Source organism: Epinephelus lanceolatus, chromosome 19 (assembly GCF_041903045.1).
Source record: "Epinephelus lanceolatus isolate andai-2023 chromosome 19, ASM4190304v1, whole genome shotgun sequence".
Classification (NCBI taxonomy): Eukaryota; Metazoa; Chordata; class Actinopteri; order Perciformes; family Serranidae; genus Epinephelus; species Epinephelus lanceolatus.
Window position 1 is genome coordinate 13,989,637 of NC_135752.1, and position 12,481 is coordinate 14,002,117.

General features: G+C 41.3%; 1 protein-coding gene across 2 annotated transcripts in view; it reads left to right on the forward strand.

Annotated features, from left to right (window-relative positions):
- The first annotated feature begins 10,104 nt into the window (after positions 1 to 10,104).
- The window catches only part of LOC117270198 (uncharacterized), a 45,189-nt gene continuing 42,812 nt past the window's right edge, over positions 10,105 to 12,481 (forward strand). For both annotated transcript variants that reach the window (XM_033647713.2, XM_033647714.2), the window contains exon 1: positions 10,105 to 10,677. The gene's annotated coding sequence lies outside the window, so the exon portion shown is untranslated. The remainder of the gene's footprint in view (positions 10,678 to 12,481) is intronic.

Below are 12,481 nucleotides of genomic sequence, written 5' to 3' on the forward strand. Positions count from 1 at the left end.
AGCTTTAAGTCAGGTCAGTTCTGTTTAAAGATCCTCCCTTCATGGAGTGTAAACTAGTGAATTTAATGATCCTAAATAAATAATTTGGGATTTCACGATTCCCTCTGGCTGCTGTTTGTCTTTTTGATTTGGTAATAAAGCAGTTACAGATGTTGGCCATTCATTACAAATACTTTCACACTTTCTAATAAGTCATCAAGTCCAGAGTTATGAGTTCCAGATGTTAATATGTTGTTAATCCATGGATTTTATTGTTTCCAAAGGGTTACTGGTTCAGAGTGCCTGCCTATATCATGAACTAAATAACTGTCTCAGAAGATAAATGGAGTCTCCTGCTGGAGGAACAAACCACAGCCAGTAACCAGCTCCACTTATTTGATGAATCAACCCCTTTGAGCAATAACTCACCATTTTCCAGACAAAATACTAAGAAGATGACCTCAGTGTTGTCAGTAACAACTTGACCAACAACTTGGCCTGAATGTATCCCACAGTTAAGGCTACTAAATGTCAGTGTCTTTGTCTTGCAACTTGATATTACAATATTTCTGATAATATAACCACTTATTTAGCAGCATAATTAAAGGTCCTGTGTGTAGATTAAGGGGGATATATTGGCAGAAATGGGATATAATTAGTATGCTTTATTTTGTTTATAATAATTACCTTGGAATGAGCCGTTTATATCTACATAGGGAGCAGGTCCTCATTTATGGAGATCGACATGTTGCACCGCTATGTTTCTACAGTAGCCCAGAACAGTCAAACCAAACAAGAGATAGGGCCAGTCACTGTAGTTAGCGTCCCCTCCGCAATGACAGCATTGACAGCAGGAAGCTTACTGATTTTAATCACCTGGTCCATTTGTTTTGGAGAGAAAAAGACCTCTACGGATAATTTGTGTCCAATAAAAACCTCCTGAACAATGAACACTGAAGAAATTCTAGCCGGGGAAAATTACAGCTGGCTGCAATCTGCAATCCTCACCACTAGATGTCACTGAATCTCACACACTATTCCTTTAAAATAAAACATTTATACTGTTTTTTAGGAGAACAAAAAAGAATCACACGTAAATAAAAAACCTTTTTGATGAATACAAACCAAAAGCTTGATTAACTATTTTGCATATATGACTTAATCGTAAGTGTACAGTGTTAAAGTACAGACTCATTCACATTCCTGTAAGACAGAGTAAATAGCTGAAGCAACTCTTCCAATATAAATGTCTGCTTAATTGATTTGCAGTAATAGTCAAACATAGCATTTTTATTTTGCAAGTAGTGGATTCATTTTTAACCTCAGTTAACCCCAAAATCAAAAATACATATTTTCCCTCTTACCTGTAGTGCTATTTGTCAATCTAGATTGTTTTTGTGTGAGTTGTTGAATGTTGGAGATATCAGCTGTCTGCATTCTTTCAGATATAATTGAACTAGATGGCACTCAGCTTGTGGTGCTCAAAGCACAAAAAAACACACATTTGGAAAAACTCAACAGCAATGTCTCTTTCCAGAAATTATGACCCAGTTACTCAAGATAATCCACACAGCATGTCGCTCATTGTTTTATGTAGTAACTATTTTCTCTTTACTGAACTACATCCAGCAACTATATCATCATGTGAAAGGAAAAATTTATCTACTGCTAGCTCACTTAGCACCACTGAGCTAGCTAACGTTACAGCCTATTATTTTTACAGTCCATGATTACAGCTCAGCTGAGGAGGACACTAATTCTGTGTGATGTTATGGTTGGTGGGTGTGGCTTGATAGAAAGAAAATAGTGCCTACATACATACATGAAACTGCTCACAACAAGGTCTGTGGATTATCTTGAGTAACCAAGTCATGATGTCTGGAAAGAGACATTGCTGTTGAGTTTTTATGGCGCTTTGAGCACCACAAGCTGAGTGCCATCCAGTTCAATTATATCTGAGAGAAGGCAGACATCTCTACGGTCAATATCTCCAACACTCTGCAACTCACACCAAAACAATCTAGATTGATAAACAGCACTAAAGGTAAGAGGAAAAATATGTATCTTTAATTTTGGGGTGGACTGTCCCTTTAAATGAAAAGGCCAATTAACAATTTTTGTTATTTTTGCATAGACGTAGAAGTTCTGGTCTGATGGTATATTCAACTGGAAACTAGGGGTGTAAATCACAAGTTTAATCACAATATGATATATCATTTTTTTGGTTACAATACAATATTTACTGTTATCACAGAGTTTGCCATACAATTTTGATTCGATTCAATTTGGGGGCCTTTGATTGATATGAGATTATATTTGTAAATATCCTCATTATCTTTTTCTGGTTACCATTATCTGCTTGGTGCTATAAGCTGCTAGCCCTATTTGAATGTCTAGGAAGGAGGTCTGCCATGGGAACTTCAAAATAAAGGTGTATCTTAAAGATGACAATATGTATTAATGTTTTCACTTTGCATCGATGATATTGGATTGTTGATCACTGAATCAATATATCAATCCAGATCGATGTATCGTTACACCCCTGCAGGAAACCAGATGGTTTCAGTTTGTTATGGACCAAATTGTTGCTCAAGGGCAATTGTGTCAGGTTGTCACCAAAAACACTGAAAATTATCCTCTGAGGACTATGAACATACAAAATTTCATTAAAATCATGGAATCAGATCTGTTATCAAGCAAAGGAAACTTCCTCAGACCCATCTACTGCTATTCTCTTCCTGTCCAACAGATGCTCTCTGACTTTTCCTCCCAGTCACCTCACTCTCACATCAGCCACTCCCTCCTGCCTTGCAATAACCCCTCTCCCTCCTCTCCCAGTCACCTAACCTTCCCCAATCACCTGTTCAGCACTGCAGATATTTAATCATCCCTTGTCCACTCACTCCTTGCTGGACCATTGAACTTTCCATGCACTTTCTACCCTATTCTGTCACCAGTTATCTGTTACATGAAATCTGGATCTTGTTACTTGCCTGATCTTTTGGAATTTGGATTTCCTGTCGTCCCCCTTTGGATTTGTTTGTTGTTTGTTTGGATTATGTCACCCTTACAGGCCTCATGGTTCCTGGGTCCTATCCCCATTGTAGATGGGAAAAGAGAGGCACTTCAGTGGTAATTAAAAAAACATTCATGGGAGCATTAACTAGTGTGCAGACTTTATCGTTCCGTCTTGTACATGTTCCCCCGTCCAGCACCTGGTATGTATTGTCTGGATGTGCGTGCTTTTGTAAACCTTTACTATCCCTGTTGTCCCACTTGCACTGGGACATACAGAGATCTATTTATCCTCCCTTACATACATTTATTGTGGGTAGGGAACAGTCTATACTGAACATCATGAATATTAGACTGTAACCTGTTTTGAAAAATAAATAATAACTGAATCATTCAAAATAAAGATTTCACCTCTTTGGTCCAGGGACGTCCATGCTAAGTGTCCTCATTAAAGATCTCTCTAATGGGCTGCAGTTCTAAAGCCAACTTATTAAGGTTATTGCCAAAAATCTAAAAGAAAAAATATTTATTTATATTGAAAAGCACTCCCCTTTTAATCTTTGGCAGTCGCATATAGGCTGCAGAGTACCGTTTGATGTGTGCCTTTTAAAAACATCAAATGAAATGGACTAGAGCAGATCAGGATGTTCATGGTTGCTGCTGCATCATCACTTTATCAGCACCACATACCTGGAGAATATGTGAGAACTCTTTGCTATATTTAAATTATTTCTTAAATTAATTAGCTCAAGGATGTGTTCCAGATTCCTCTGTTTGTGTCTGTATCGAATGAGCCCTATGGCCCCAATGATTCATCTATTTCTGTGACATTCCTTTAAGACGCTTGGCATCGGTGACATCAGCAGCGCACAGACTCAGAGCTGGATTTCATTCATGTAGCCAAAAGCAAACAGAGGCATAACACAGAAGGATGCACACGCTATACTCTCATCAACATCATGTGTCTACCCATTTACTCTGATTACTTACCAATAATTAACAATTCAGTGGACACAGAATCAAAGAGTGTCAAATGAACATTTGGGGGAAATGGATATTTTCTCCTTTTTTTTAATCATTTGCTAAGTGTATTGTAATGTAACCTTCCCTGATACTTTATGAACAACATCCCCACCTGGTGGTGAGAGAAACCAACTTGTCCTGAGGCAATTTTATCTACCAGCATCAAAATTATAACTTTCATGTAAAACAACTCCTTACTGATTTAACTACAACTGCTTTACAAGGTTTATGTAAACCACTTACTCAAGACTTATTTGAGTTGGACCACAAGACCAGACATTATGAGTGATGTAATGTTTTGTTAGTGCCTTCTGGTGCATAGCAGCGGCCAGAAATCTCTCTGCTTTCACAGTCTATCTTCTCACCCATTTATTATGTTGCCAAGCAGCATTTCTCTTCTGACCTCCAGCCTTGTTTCTAGACAAGAGGATGGACACAGAAAGTCATTATTCGGCCCAGAAACAAAGCAGGAAAAGTTCCCTCATCCATCAAAGGAGCTTAAGATCTTTGACAATGTCCTGGGCCCCAGCACAGATCAAAGAGAGAGATGCCAGCTGTAGTCAGGTCCGGCAAATGACTGGCCACCTCGTTCATCCATCATGCTTGAAACTGAGATAGCAAAATAATAAAACCTTTTCAGGTAATGGCCACAGTTAGATCTTGCCATTAGGCACGTCCCCTATCCTACAACCTTGTATTACGCTGTGATTGATGACTTGATCTGAGTGTACATTAAAGAATCTGCTTAAAATTCCCTCTTTTTTGTAGCTGGTTAGACAAGGAGACTGATTAATGAGTGCCAGTGAAACTAGCGGTGTTCTTTTGGTGGTGTCCTCTGTGGGCACTGTGGGAAAAAGACGTGATTGGTTATATGCATGGAGCTTTTGGATTAGTATGCTAAGTAATAATTACAGTTTCTGGTCTCACCTCAAGAGGATGGTAACTTAGTCATGTGGACAACACAAGGCCAGAGAAAGGGAGAGGAAGAGATCTGAAATGATGATGCTACACGTATAATTCAGTTACTTAGGATTTAGTTAGTGATAATAATATAATAATGCCTTCGGTTTCAATAGAGTATTCACACAGGTCGGCGCTCGGGCGCTAATTAAGGTATAGGCTACCATGGTACCCATCTTATTTTAGCGTTACCATGCCCACATGTGCTAATTAGCACTAAACACAAAGTGGAGCAGAGACTAATGGGGATGTCATTAGTTGTGCAGGTATTTGGTCATAAACATAGACTGTATAAAATTATGGACGTAGCTACCGTGACGTCAACCATTGGTTTGTGGACTTGCCATGTTGGTTTTTTGGAGCCAGTAGTGACCATATTTGGACAAGAGGGTGAGCTGTAAAAAGAGTGAGGGGTGGATGTGACTCAGACTGTAGCAGCACCTCAAAGACAGCCAGTCATTCAAGCAGCCCCGCTCTTAAGTGTGCGTAACTTTAATAAGCTCTATTTAAATGTAAGTTATATGTGAGTTATATAAAAATTCTTTCCCCCGTCTTTTTTTTGTACCAGGCTGTAATCATGTTTATTTCCTCTGTAAAGTTGGGCATTTTAACATGGGGGTCTGTGGGGATTGACTCGCTCTTGGAGCCAGCCTCAAGTGGCCATTTAAAGAACTGCAGTTTTTTGGCACTTCCGCTTTGCCTTCATTTTTCAACCCAAGAGGTTGCTCCTCGGTCATTAACCAAAAATATTGGACAAAGTAAAACTTTGACCAGATGATGGCCATAGATGAGAAGTAAGAGGAAGTCATTACAATTCATCCTAAGAGGGACATAAATATCTATATCAGATTTCATCACAATCCATCCAGTCATTGTCAGGACATTTCCCTCAAAGCTACATAGGTCGTCCTCATGGTGGTGCAATAGAAAAAGTATTTGGTTCATCCTCTTGGGACCATGAACATCTATACAAATTTTACGAGACTGCATTTTTCAGGTAATCCAGTGGGATATATTTAGCCTGGGAACAAAAAAACATTACTCACCCATAAAGAAACACACAAACCTGTTTATCACAAAAAAAAATTACAAATCAAATTTTAATTTTATGTATTTATTTATTTATTTTTATGAGGCAGCAACAATATACAGCAAATGCTTTATCATCATATCAGTACAAACTGTGGCCTACATGGATTTATTTCCAGGTCTTAAACTGTAAAATAGAAAATTAAAACTAATAGGGCTATTACAGTTAGTATTTTTTTAAATTCTGTGTAGGAAATGCAACAACAGTCTATTGTGGCCCATTACCATTTTCATTTCAGTTTCATCTCACAAGGCGTGTGCAGACAGCTGCTGTGCCTGTGCCTGAAAGACTCTAAAACAATCAAGAACTGCTTTTTAGCTCTCCCAACATGCCTTGACCCTCACACAGCTCCACTATAATCACCAGCAGGACAGTTGAAATGGTGGAGAGCTTCAAACATTGTCAAAATATAATTGATGATAAACTGAACACCACCTATAAACTCTGCCAGCAGAAGCTCTTTGTCATCTGTAAACTCAAGGTCCCTTCTGTAGCCGATAGACTGCTCCGCCTGTTCAGGAGCCTCATAGAGTCTGTCCTCCTTTCATTATCCTCCATCTGCTGCTTCACCACGCTCACAGTCTCCAACAGCCACAAACATGCAATGATTCTAACATCACTCGTCTTTCAACTCTTCACAGACGTCAAAGTCGCTGCAAGTCGTGCAAAGCAAAGCTCTCAGTGCAGTGCGTGACCCGGAACCCCCCTTCAACCAGTGCGTCACTCTGCTTCACCCCAGCTGCAGGTGCAGATCCTGGGGCCTGTTCCTGACTTATCAGGGTAAGTTTGCACAACAGATCTTAGTTATAATATTAGTTCATGTTACAGGGGTCCATGCTTTACATAGTAATGATTTCCAGAGAGTAGAGTAATCCTTCATTTTGGAACAAAAATATGGGTCTGCACTCAGTTAATCAGTCATGTTGTTTATACGAATTCTTCAAGGTATGTTTTACTTTTGTTTTGGCTCTAGGGATTGTAATGTCACTCTGTCGCTCGATGTTTTTTTGTTTGTTTCAGTTTGTCTCAGTTTTTGGAGAAAAAAGAGGGGAAAACTTGTCCAGACTAAAGTAGACAATATATATGTTTATATGATATCCAGTATATCTGTGGTGGAAAGAAACAGCTACTCCACTTAAGTACAGTTTGCTTATGCTACTACACCTGTAGCCTATTACAGTACGTTTCAGAGAGAAATGTAGCCTACATTTTATTCAGCTACATTTATTTAAATATTAAATATATTTATCTATAGTTACTTGGCAGATTAAGGTTTTACACACAAGACTTTCGAAAAGACATTTACTTAAACTTTCAGTAATTAATTGCAGCCACTTGGGGGCAGCAGAAACAAGTTTAGAGCACAACATTGACATATTATCACCTTTTACAGTAATATGACAATGGCGTTGTGTTTCTGGTCCCCTGGCTAACTTGGCTAGTTTGGTCTCTACCAACTCCTGAGGCAAACATCTCTCTCTTTAGCAGCTAAATGCTCCACTATGTTCACCAGCTGTTTGAGTATGTCTGTCTGCTGTTTGGAGCTGCATGTAGTGTGCTATTATGCTAAACTAAGATGGTCAACATTATACCTGATAAATATCAACGTGGTAGCACTGTTGATCAGACAATGTTGCATGCTGACATTAGCATCTAGCACAAAGCACTGATGTGCCAAGCTTTACAGAGCAGTTAGCATGGCCGTAGACTGTGAAATACTGAGTTAACTTCAAATCTCTGAGACATTTACAGTGAGTTACAGAGAGATCATATTCAGCCAAAATTGTCAATAAATTTGCGTGTGCACATGCAGGAGTGGTGAACTATGGCAGCATATTGTTGCCACCATGACAGCATGTATTGCTCAGTTTCTTACTATGAGGAGAAACTCTTCTTATTGGCTTGTTCAACGTGAGCTAGGCCTGCGCAGAATTGATCACAACCAGTTGCAGCACAATGCATGCAGGTTAGATATCTGTCCAAGTTGATCCCAACTTGCTCTGACATCATACACACGTCGGCAACAACCGACAAAACTGAAGTGGACGTAATTTTTAGGGCCAGGCACCGTGGTTGCTCTCCATCAACAGCAAGACCCAGGGCATGATGGGAAACGCCTGGCTGTAGCCTTATCAAAGAGATGATTGGCTCTTAGTTTCAACCACAAAGACCACATTTTTCTACTGCTTTTCTAGGCTAGCCTCATGTTGTGCAAGGAAGGTTTAATCTCTTAACAAACATATCTGGTGTAGTTGATAAAAATGATACTAATAGGCTACATGGTCTGCAAATTTTACAGGAAGCCTACAGATTGATCTAACAGGTTGTAAACATTTCTGTGACTCCTTGTGCATTCTTTGAAGGCTGCTGGATATAGAGCATCTTTGCTGAAAACTGTCTGACATGACTGCAGCTTTCTGTCACCGCCCCCTCGTCTACTCTCCAGGTGAGGCACAGTTCATCTCAAACGAGCCTCTTTTTACAAGATCTTTCACAGTATACCAAGATATTTTTCACCGTATTATGACATTTTTTCTCATTATTACTAGATACCACATTATTCCATTTTATATGAAACTTTACTGTGATACCAACACTTTATCTTGTTACTCCACAAAATCATCATTTCTCATTAAAACAAACCTTCCTCGTTTTAACATGATACGCTGGTATGTTGTTATAACAAGAAACTTGGGTGCCTTCAAACCCTGTGCAGATGTATTTTATTCACTCTGCTCCTGGATAGTTACCACCACTATGTGTAAGGATTATGTGTATAAAATATATGCAGAGTCGTGCCTGTACTGTATGGGATATTTTTAATAGCTAAAATGCTTGAATATATTCCTATGTCTGCTCCATGTATTTGATAGGTATATCCCATTAGCATTGCAGTGGATGGCGTGTCCATTCATCTCCTATTATTGTAAATTCCATGGAAGTAATTGTGCTCTTTCCATGAAATTGTATCTGAATCTATTCAAATGAGGATTCCCAGAAATGAGGTCTGAAAGTGTAAAAGTAGAACATCTGAGAGATGTAAAAACAAGATTCAGTGGGATGTTAATGTAGGACTGATAGAGAGAGAGAGAGAGAGAGAGAGAGAGAGAGAGAGGGAGAGAGAGAGAGAGAAAGGAGATGGGACAAGATAAGTGATCAGAGCTGATAAAATGGGATGAGATGTCTCAGCCCTTAAGGCATTTAGGTGTAGACTTTATCTCTCTATCTCTGCTGTAAAGAGTGGTTTCTACTAACCAGCCTCAGGTGACAGCAGCCAGTGCGGCAATGATGGGGTCAATGTATAACAATAAGAAGAAAGAAAAAAAAGAAATCAATTTGTTATAGTCATCAAGCCTGGACAAAAACAACACGCTGAGAACTTCAGACAGAAAACAACCCGAGCAAAAATACGCGATTAATTTAATACAGATTGGTGTTTTGCCTTTTAATTTGCATGCACAACTGCAAACACTTACGCATGTTAATTTCGAGAGGCCTGAAAACACTGGAGCGGTTTAACCTTCGATGACTGTGGATCTGCCTCTGCTTTAGAGGGCCATTGTCCATGTGTCTCTATTATCCTGCTGGTCACGGTTCCCCGACTCTGCCCCCACTCATATGGGAGATATCTGTAGAATAATTCTACCTGTCTGTTTCTATCTCCTTCTCCCTCCTTCTCCCCCCCCCCTCTCTGTGCGTGACCTTTCTGCATTCCTCTCCAGCTGACCTTGGTGTCCTGTCAGCTTTTCCCTTTTCCACACCTCACACTACTAGCTGCTCCCTACCACCACCCCCCTTAACCACCCCGTGCCCCTCATTTCCACCCCCTACTGACTGCTTCTTCCCTCCCTGTCCCTTGGTTCCGCCCCCTGGATCACTTGGCTCCCCTCTCTCCTCCCCTCTCCTCCCCTCGCTGTCTCCCTCTTTGCTCTCTGCAGCTGTACATACTCTGCTTTTTAATTAGACCGACTCACTAGCTCCACCTCCGACTGCCTCCTACTCTCCATCCCACCCCCCTCTCCCTCCCTCCATCCCTTTGCATACAAGGATACAGGGGCTTGCATGGCGACACAGAGAGGAGGTCATGATGGAGAGACGCAGAGAGAAAGGGGGAGAGAGGAAAAAGGAACAAGATAGGGGGAACTGAGAGGAGCATCTGAGAGGATAACTGCCTGTTTGCTCACTCTTGTCTTCTTGCTCCCCCTCCTGTCCATTCACTTCCACTCACAGCACAAACGCTCAGACAGCTAGGTAGGCACAGCGGAGCTCAGAGCTCTGAGGGATGGATAAAAAGGTTCCCACGTGAAAGGCATGAATCCACAGAAGCAGAGGAGGGCGAGCTAGAAGAAGACCCAACCAGAGAGGAAAGGAGAAAGAGGTGAGGAGGAGAGGAAAGGGGAGACAAGAGAGGAGCGGATGGACTCTACACAGAGGAGAGGAAACGGTGTGAAGCTCACCGAGCAGCAGTGACAGAGAGGTGGGAATAAGAGCAAAACATGAACGCCAGAGGGATGGAAGAATGGGCTGAAGAGACGTGAAGGAATAGCAGAGAAGAGGAGCGAAGCCTTTGTGGGAGAAACACAGAAGGGAAACAGGAAGAGAGAGATGTGGTATGTGTGACTCAGTTCTGTGTCCTGATGGAAGATAGTACAGCAATCTCCCCCATCAGCCTTCCCTCAGCATCACCATAGAGATAACGAAGTGAAAAAGATCAGAGCTGAGGACAGATTTAAAAACATCATACAAGTATCTGTTTTTATTTTGTGCAGTATCTTTTTACTTTCACCTGGTTTTTTTTACATTCTGCTAAATTGTACAATGAAGAGAGTGGCAGTGCACGTCCTTGCATGCGTGCACACACGTGCATGCGTGCATTATGTTTATGTGTTTGGCAGGTGTGTGTGTGTGTGTGTGTGTGTGTGTGTGTGTGTGTGTGTACGCGCACATATTTATTCTGCCAATGGGGGTGTGTTCATGTGCTCGCAGCGTGCCCGTGTCTGTGTGTGTGTGAAATCTAGTGAAATGGGATCGTACGTGCGTGTTTGGATACTGGGATTTGCTTTACTGCAGGTGTGGGAGTTATTTTTCCGAGATTGTGCAGCTTTATGAGAAGCTTTAAAGAGTGAGGAGCTTAGATTGGTCTGTCAGTGATGTAGCTTTGCAGATTCCAGCAGCGTGCTTTCATTACATATTTGTCATGAGCAGGACTCTGTGTGTGTGTGTGTGTGTGTGTGTGTGTGTGTTTGGTGGTGGTGGTGGTGGGGGGGGTGTACGCAGAAAGTTTGAGGAGGAGGAGGAGGAGGCACTGAGTGAGGGAATTCCATTTGTATGGATCTGTGTGTGTGTGTGTGTGTGTGTGTGTGTGTCTAAGCAAGGTCCACTGCATGCTGTCCTTGCTACATTTCATTTCCAAGTAATGTGTGAAATTGTTAATGCATTCCAATAACACTAATGTGCTTCAACATTACGCATTCACATTTGCACGTCTTTCATGTTTCTCAATTAACTTATCTCACAGTGATCCTGTCATTGACACACATGATACAAATGTAATTGCACATGCACTCTCTCATGCATGCACCGTCAAACACACACGCATGCACCCACCACGCACAGGTGCACATTTGCACGCACGCACATTTGCTGCGTGAGGAAGTGCTGTGCTGTTAATCCTGTCTTGTCATCGCACAACTCTCTGCTCCTGTTCTCTCACTCCCTCTGCTCTACACTAAACTATATTTCCCTTTTATCTTATCTCATCAGCGTGTCTTTTAAGGGGTCAGCTATCTCCATCTCCCAGCTTCCTCTTTCCTATTTAATCCTTTTCTCACATTGCTTATAAATCTGTCTTCTGTCTCTGCCACTTAATTTCCTCTCTTTACCCAACAGAAGTTAATGTACTCCCCTCTTCAACTTTTATTGCCTTTCACTTTCTCCTCGCTCTGTCAATCTCTCTGTCTGCTGGCCAGGTGTTTTCGTTGGACTGACAGCAGCTTGGCTTTATAGGTAACACACTATGATGTACTCTCGGGACATTAGTTTGGACAGGGACATTGCAGCACAACAGCCCAGCAGAGAGTAACCCCCAGGGAAGCGGACCGCGCTGTATGTAGCTACATGTAGCGTGCTGCTGTGCGCTGGACATGTCAGTCATGCCACCTGTTCTGTTTAGCTGCTGATTTTTCATGCAGAGACCTTTGGAAGATTTAACCTCTCTGAATCCCCTGGCAGAGAGAGACACAAAAGCCAGCGCATAAAAGAACCTACCAGCCAGAGAAACAAGACAATTACGCTGCAGAACGCGTATGAGAAAGAAAACAATGTTTACTCTGGCTTTCTCTCACAGATAACCAAACATCTTCAAATTTGCTCACAGTTGGCCAAGTGTGCTTATCACAATCCATTGGCCTACAT